At 41.1% G+C, this 8,659-nt stretch overlaps 1 protein-coding gene across 2 annotated transcripts in view; it reads right to left on the bottom strand.

Moving 5' to 3' along the window:
- Window positions 1-8,070, bottom strand: part of LOC125967239 (CD82 antigen) — a 25,179-nt gene extending 17,109 nt beyond the window's left edge. Inside the window, exon 1 of one of the 2 annotated variants that reach the window (XM_049718129.2) lies at window positions 7,846-8,070. The gene's annotated coding sequence lies outside the window, so the exon portion shown is untranslated. The remainder of the gene's footprint in view (window positions 1-7,845) is intronic. The other variant, XM_049718131.2, reaches the window with a different exon arrangement.
- Between the last annotated feature and the right edge of the window lie 589 nt (window positions 8,071-8,659).

The raw sequence follows: 8,659 nt of genomic DNA on the forward strand, positions 1-8,659 counted from the left end.
AGGAGTTTGGCGAGGCCATGGAGAAAGACTTCCGATCGGCTTCGAGGAAATTCTGGTTCACCATCCGGCGTCTCAGAAGGGGGAAGCAGTGCAACGTCAACTCTGTTTACAGTCGGGATGGCGTGCTGCTGACCTCGACTCGGGACGTCGTGAGTCGGTGGGGAGAATACTTCGAAGACCTCCTCAATTCCACCTACACGCCTTTTACTGTGGAAGCAGGGCCTGGGGACTCTGAGTCGGACTCTCCAATCTCTGGAGTCGAAGTCACTGAGGTAGTTAAAAAACTCCTCGGTGGCAAGGCCCCGGGGGTGGATGAGATCCGCCCGGAGTTTTTAAGGGCTCTGGATGTTGTGGGGCTGTCATGGCTGACAGGCCTCTACAACATTGCGTGGACATCGGGGACAGTACCTCTAGATTGGCAGACTGGGGTGGTGGTTCCCCTCTTTAAAAAGGGGGAGCGGAGGGTGTGTTCCAATTACAGGGGAATCACACTCCTTAGCCTCCCTGGTAAGGTCTATTCAGGGGTGCTGGAGAGGAGGGTCCGTCGGGAGGTCGAACCTCGGATTCAGGAGGAGCAGTGTGGCTTTAGTCCTGGCCGTGGAACAGTGGACCAGCTCTACACCCTCAGCAGGATCCTCGAGGGTGCATGGGAGTTCGCCCAACCAGTCCACATGTGTTTTATGGACTTGGAGAAGAAGTTCGACCGTGTCCCTCGGGGGGTTCTGTGGAGGGTGCTTCGGGAGTACGGGGTGCCGAGCCAACTGATAAGGGCGGTTCGGTCCCTGTATTACCGATGCCAGAGTTTGGTCCGCATTTCCGGCAGTAAGTCAAATTCGTTCCCAGTGAGGGTTGGACTCCGCCAAGGCTGCCCTTTGTCACCGATTCTGTTCATAATTTTTATGGACAGAATTTCTAGGCGCAGCCGAGGCGTTGAGGGGGTCCGGTTTGGGGACCTCAGCATTGCGTCTCTGCTTTTTGCAGATGACGTGGTGCTGTTGGCTTCTTCAGGACGTGATCTCCAGCTCTCACTGGAGCGGTTTGCAGCCGAGTGTGAAGCGGTTGGGATGAGGGTCAGCACCTCCAAATCCGAGTCCATGGTCCTTGATCGGAAAAGGGTGGAATGCCCTCTCCGGATCGGGGATGAGATCCTGCCCCAAGTGGAGGAGTTTAAGTATCTTGGGGTCTTGTTCACGAGTGAGGGGAGGATGGAGCGCAAGATCGACAGGCGGATCGGTCCAGCGTCGGCAGTAATGCGGACTCGGTACCGGTCCGTCGTGGTAAAGAGAGAGCTGAGCCAAAAGGCAAAGCTCTCGATTTACCTGTCGATTTGCGCTCCTACCCTCACCTATGGTCACGAGCTATGGGTTGTGACCGAAAGAACGAGATCCTGGATACAAGCGGCCGAAATGAGTTTTCTCCGCAGGATGTCCGGGCTCTCCCTTAGAGATAGGGTGAGAAGCTCGGTCATCCGAGAGAGACATTTATAACTATTAATACGTAGTGAACTACATTTTTTAGCCATATAGCCCAGCCTTACAAAGCACATTATGCTCAAAAAGGCATTTATTTAATTTTTATATTAACCAGTTTATGACTTTTTCATGGTTGTGTTGACCTCTAAAGTTACGTATTAAAATACAAGTATTAAGATTCAGCCCTTTATCTTCAGGTCTTTATTTTTCAATAGTGAGATATGGATGGAGGGGTAGGTCAAGAAGTTAAATTTCATACATTGCACATCATATCTATCTATTGTCTTTTTTCTTCAATCAGGATAATTGCAGTGACTGTATTTACACAACAAATGACATCCTATTAACTCTGAGCATTACTGTTTACATCCACTGCGTTATGACAGAACACTAACACACAAGCCAGTCATACGAGTTGAACTAACATTAGTTGAGATTTTGAATTGTTGATGTTTTGTTGTGTTTAGTGCACTAAGGAAACAGTGACTCACACACCATTACAAGGAGCGGCTAAATATGTAATACTAAAGTAACAATACTGGAAGACATCCGCCTTTCTAACACATACATTACCTCAGATGATGTAGAAGCTCCATTTATACAGATATAGGTAATTTTATACCCGGATAATAAATATTAGAATTTAGTATTTTTCCTTAAAATTTTATGAAATTGATGGCAAGTTTCTCTCATTTATCCCCCCATTCACAAAACGTTTTTTTTTTTTTAAATGGGAAAACAATACAATGAATAAATAAAAGATTCTATACAGCCAGTGGAGCAATACTAGGGATGCACCGACATCACTTTTTTGACTGAGTTTATAAGTACAAGCATTGACAATGAGTACAAATATTTGATAATGGGATTATATGTTCCAAATGTGACGAAAATGTATTGTATTTTAATCAATTATTGTTTCAAAAAGAAACCTTTCTACACTGTAAAAAAAATAAAAAATATTATGCACTGACAAAAAGAATCCGTAAAACAGCAAGTCCGCAAAAGGTGAACTGCTATATAGCAGGAGAACACTCTACCGCATACCAACTAAAGCATTCCATTATAAATGATAATTCCCCAAGTAATTGGTTTTATAATAAAGTACAGAAATAAATAAACCCAATCACTTTATTTTCCAAAAACTAGATTCACACGAGAGGCAAATACCACCCAGATTTTTTTTTTATGTCACTCTGAAGTTCATACTATTGTATACAAATCAAGATATGAACATTCAAGATTTTAACATTGAAAAATCAGGATATCAGTCATGTAATATCACACCTTTTTTCCATGTAAAGCTCAGCCCACCCTGTCACATTCTACCAGTCAGATTCGGGTAAGTATGTCGAATGCAAACATTGCGCCAGCAAGTTTAACTAACAGTGGATCGACATACAAACGCAAATGTCCAGCTAGTTTACAGCATACTACATACATACATACACATAATTCATTTTGTAGACCGATTAGATACACATTTTCCTTGTGTGTAGCTTAGTTTTTTCCTTTCTAAAGTTAAAGATAAATAACACTAGGTTAACCCAAACTGGGTGTACAGTCGCATGTACTTATTTTACAAAGCACACCCACCTACTGTAATCAAACAATGACAAATATGCAGTGGGGTGATTATTGTGCATCTCAGGCAGGCGGCCCTCTTCATATTAACCTGTAACTTGTGATTTTTTTTTCTTCATAATGATGACTAATTTGCATGCTAATCCAACCAAATCTCACAATGCGTGTTGAAGTCCATTTCTGTCATCTGGTGTGGCTTTACGCACAATGACTGTTTGAAAGCAAATTTGTTTTGCAACTTTCCGCCATAAAAAAAAAACTTGCATAACATTTAGATTCATTGTATTTATAATGCGGACCATCACCAATTTCTGTTAGACAAAAAAGCTAAGCGATGACTTCATTTAAAGATGAAGTTGCTGTTTAGAAAATCAGATCTTGAGTTCTTGAGCTAACTGGTACTCACAAATCAATTGAGCGAAACTATCATAGTAAGATCAATACATTTTAATATACGTGCAGAATTTGCAACTCGTCCCAGACGAGAACAAGGCAGTATACGCAGTATACAAAGACAACGCTAAACAACCAGTCATGTCTTTTCCCCGACTGATGGCAACCCCCCCCCCACACACACACACAAACACAAACACACACACACACATTCAATAGTACAATAAGTCTTCTCCCATTCTGACTGGTCACCAGAACAAAGGCAGCTTTCACACACTTTTCTGTCTCTCAAGGAACAAAAGGGAGAATTTGAGACGCAGAGGCCTCCTTCATCATTTCATCTCCTCCTCTCGAGAAAACAACAGCAGTTGGTTGAAAGACGCAACTTTCGACTGTGAGACCTGACACCGCCTGATGGTCCATTTAGTCTTTAGGAAATGAACAAAGTGATATGGCATATGTTCAAAATTTAAAGCAAGCATTTGCAACCATAGAAATGGGTAGTCAACCCCCAAATTTTCTTTTCAATAATATGTTACATGTGCCCCCACTAGTCTAAACATGGCATTAAGATTTATTGCATTTGTGGACTCTGTGTTAAGCAGCTAAATCCACCCGTTTTTGTCAATCTCAGAGGGCAGTTATTTTGCTGTGTGCTGTTGATGGAAAATTACAACACAACTGCCATGTTTCAAGTCAAAACCAAGGCTCAGCTTCAGAAAACTGGCGGGCCGTGAATGGATGTGACCTGAGACCTAGCAACTGTGAGGTCATTTTCAGTCGACAGCAAGTAGCAAAATGGCCACCCCATGAGAAGGATGAAAATAGATTTTGCCTGTTTGATTCCTATTCCACAAATGAAACATTAATCAGAACACCGTGTTTTGACTAGTTGGGCTGCACAGAACAAATTATTACAATGAAAATTTGGGGTTGACTTTCCCTTTTTAAAGCAACAGTGTGTACTATGTACAGTAATCCCTTGTTTATCACAGATAATTGGTTCCAAGACCACCCGCAATAGGTGAAAATCCGCAAAGCAGTGTCATCCTTTCATTTTTAACATACGTAATTTTTTTGTGTATCAATAAGTGTATATGAAACCATATACATAAGTGCATATGGTATCATTAGAACATTAAAGAATAGTTTCAAACATGTAAATAAAAGTTAAAGTTAAAGTTAAAGTCCCAATGATCATCGTCACACACACATCTGGGTGTGGTGAAATTTGTCCTCTGCATTTAACCCATCCCCATGTGATTTTGATCCATCCCCTGGGGGAGAGGGGAGCAGTGAGCAGCAGCAGTGCCGCGCTCGGGAATCATTTGGTGATCTAACCCCCCAATTCCAACCCTTAATGCTGAGTGCCAAGCAGGGAGGCAATGGGTCCCATTTTTATAGTCTTTGGTATGACCCCGGCCGGGGTTTGAACCCACAACCTTCCAGTCTCAGGGCGGACACTCTACTACTAGGCCACTGAGCTGAAAATATTAATAGTATAAATAACATACAGGAAATAATTTATAAATAACAAATATAAATATGATACGTGTGTGTGTAACATATGTAGATGTAACTAAAGTGTACATAGTACTGTAAATATGTTTTTAGAACTCTTATTATTATAACAACTTTTCTTTTATCACAAGGTACATACTGTAAATATGTTTTTAGAACTCTTATTATAACAACTTTTTTTATAACAAAGTATGTGTACATACTGTAAATATGCTTTTAGAACTCTTCTCACTTCTGGCGTGCGGGCAACTTTCATGCCGTAATTCCTGAATTAAAAAAATAAAAATAAAAAAATTTAAATCCACGATTGCGTGAGCACTTCCTGCCTTCTGCTGGCGTGCAGGCAACTTTGGAGCCGAATTCCTCAATTTTGATTTTTTTTGTTTTGAGAAATCCACGATGTACTGAGGCCGCGATAAATGAACCACGAAGTAGCGAGGGATGACTGTACTATCATTAAGATAGCAGCTTGGCAATCACCGACCCCAAATCAGCAATTACATTTTGCTTACACATTATCTGATTTAAAACATGCAAGATAAATGTTTTATTATTGACTAGTCTTCTCTTGCTGATGAATAATACTAATAGCTATACTCGAATACAAATACTAATATCTATTGGGCTCATTGGAAGGCTTTATTTCCTTTTAAGCGAATACTTTTGATTCCCTTAATTTGTGTTGTAGTTCCATATTGTGTCACGATGGCAACATGAAGGATGTTGAAATCCAGGAATAGGCAAAATGCTCACAATGATTGTGCACTTAGTGAACTTGACCTTTAAAGCCTGCAGTAAACCTCATGGGGGCTACAATTACTCAATTTGGTGACACCGTATGGACAGCAGCTTAGGAAAACCATTTCACAGAGTGAAAATAAGACCTGAAATGCAACCAGGTAAAAGGAAAATAAAAATATATTTGGAAAATAGTATATAGATAGTAGCTAACAGATTAAGTGCAACAATCTTGATTAGGGTTCACCGACCTTTTCTAAAGGGAGAACTACTTCTTGGTGTCAGATGGTATATGCGAAGGGTTACCCGTTTGAGACACACTTTTGAAAATTATTATGAAATGATATATAATATTTAGATTATAAAATTATTATTTGACAAAATGTTCCTGTTGATGATATTTATTGATGAGACGACATGGATCATACTAATACTTTCTCACAATAATTAGGAAACAGACATATCAATAGGCAACCACTTACTTTTGTAAAAAGGAATCCCCATTCAAATTGTTTGTAGGTATATTTAGGTATTTCAATGCATTTTGTGATGGAAAACACATTTGTATTTAATGTTTATCAGTAAACTTGGAAGAATTGCTAGGGCTCGTTTTTTTATTGTTTTTTTTTTACCTGATGTGTCAGTCACTACTAACGTCCATTCCCTAAGTATTCAAATAATGAGTTGTTGTATCATTCAAACTGTAATTATTTAACTTGATTTGTTCACAAAACACCAGTAGTTGATACTATTTGACTTCATAAAACCGTTCATTCTCTACTATATTATAAAAACAAATGACAGTTGACACCGACAAGTGAAAAAAATTCTCCGCTTACATTTGTCTAGTTTGTTGAGGAGAAAAACTGAGGAGCAGCTTGAGCTGCGTTAAAGTCACTAACAGCTTCAGGGCAATTCCACCGAACAGGGGAAACAGGTTATGGACTTGTGCAATGCCACAGTCAAGGCTCTTTCTCTTAGTGGCTAAGCAGAACAGTAGTTTGCAGACTATTGGGGTGAAATTTTACACTAGGAATTAGATTGAAGTTAAACTTGAGTGCAGCGGGTGCTTGGATACATCCAAAACCTAACTGGTAACAGCTGTGAACTCTTGCGAAGCATAATCCAAACAACATCTCTGTTTGCAGGATATGGGAAGGTAATTAAGGTCACATTGGGGGGAAGGAAACCCTGATTTACAGCCTCAGATTTTGTGGGAGAAAGTTGCTGTGGCTGAGAGGGTGCCATAGGAGGCCCAGGGGCTTGAAGGGGAAAATTTAGTCTTAATTGTGATGCCATCATTCCTGATGCTGACCCACATTTCTATCTGTAGCCAGCTGCTCCTTATAAGCACTCAGCTATTAAAGGGAGCAACAAATCAGTCAATAGGACAAAAGGTTTTGCTCGTGTGACCACAATATTATCGTTGTTTTAGCAAATGTGTTCACTCAGTCACGGTCAGCCACACACCATTTCTCTCATCTGGATTTCTGTGGGGGAATTGGGTGTCTGAAATAAATAATGGTGAAAAATGTTACCATTGTTAGTTTCAACTAACAGTTACGGAATGCAACCTCTTTGTTGTAAATATTTTGTTAAGATGGGCATTTGATTTGCTTGTAAATGTCTCATTAAATTGTTGACAAAGTGTCAGGGACAGGGAAACAGGAGAGCAGATTTCCTCGACTCAATCGCTTGTACCTTTACTTAATTTTTGTTACCAATTAAATTGTTTTGTTTCGTGTTTAACATTCATGATCAGATACACTTTATGCTTCTGTGGTCATTTATGTGTCAACAACTCCGGTTTTTGCCATACAGTTTACAAAATTCAAGTTGAAATGGCGAAAGAGGTCTTCTCAAGACCGATGAGATGATGCGATAGACAGCGCTGAATACTGGTGTTTATTAATTTAGTCTACACGCGCCACATCACCATTCGTAACGAAGACGCCATTAAGCGAAACACAGATAGTTTGAAGAAACTTTCAGTTTTAGGCGCTGACCAGATCAAGTAACCTGTATAAATTAAATCGCCGTGCTTGTGGTAATTATTCGTGCGTTTAAAAGAGGAAAAAAAGACACTTTTCGGTGTTCAAGACCCACACAAAGTCGGCGAAGAGGCTTGATTACTTACTGATTGGGAAGAAGTGCAGAGAAAAGTTGCAGTAGTTAAGTGCGTGTGTCGCTGAGCACAATGTTCGGCTGGCTCCTGCCTGTTCTGAGCGGGCTGCTGGCTGGACTGTTTGACCTCCTCCACCACTGCGACGGACGCCGACTACAATCTAACCGCAATCAGTCAGGGAGGCTCAAGATGGGTAGACAGCAGGGGAATCTCCTCCAGTGCCCCCCACGTGGCAGATATGGGTATTAGCAAGTCGAACACCCTCCCTTAACTCCTAAATCCCCGCAATATCACCTCAAAGCACGAGGGGGATTAAAAACACGTCTGTTGGCATAAAAACGCACACAGTACCTCCACTTTGGGAGCATTTGTGCTACGCTTCCAAATGTACAATTCGCTGCACTCATTTTGTCAAAAAAGTGAAAATGTAATTATTGATTGCGATGTCTGTGCTTTGTGTGTGTGTGTGTGCGTGTGTGTGTGTGTGTGTGTGTGTGTGTGTGTGCGTGCGTGCGTGCGTGCGTGTGTGTGTGTGTGTGTGTGTGTGCGTGCGTGCGTGCGTGCGTGCGTGCGTGCGTGTGTGTGCGTGCGTGCGTGCGTGTGTGTGTGTGTGTGTGTATTTGTGTGTGTTTGCGCGTGTTTGCGTGTGTTTGCGTGTGTGCGCGTGTGTGTTTGTACATACTTTTCTGTCTGTCCCATTATCAGTGGTGTCAAACTCATTTTTTTTGCGGGCTGCATTGTCGTCATAGCTTCTTTCGGAGGGCCATTATCACTGTCAACCCAAATAAATGTAAGAGCACCTCATATTATATACAATAAAAGCTAC

The sequence above is a fragment of the Syngnathus scovelli genome, chromosome 4 (genome assembly GCF_024217435.2).
Source record: "Syngnathus scovelli strain Florida chromosome 4, RoL_Ssco_1.2, whole genome shotgun sequence".
Taxonomy (NCBI): Eukaryota; Metazoa; Chordata; class Actinopteri; order Syngnathiformes; family Syngnathidae; genus Syngnathus; species Syngnathus scovelli.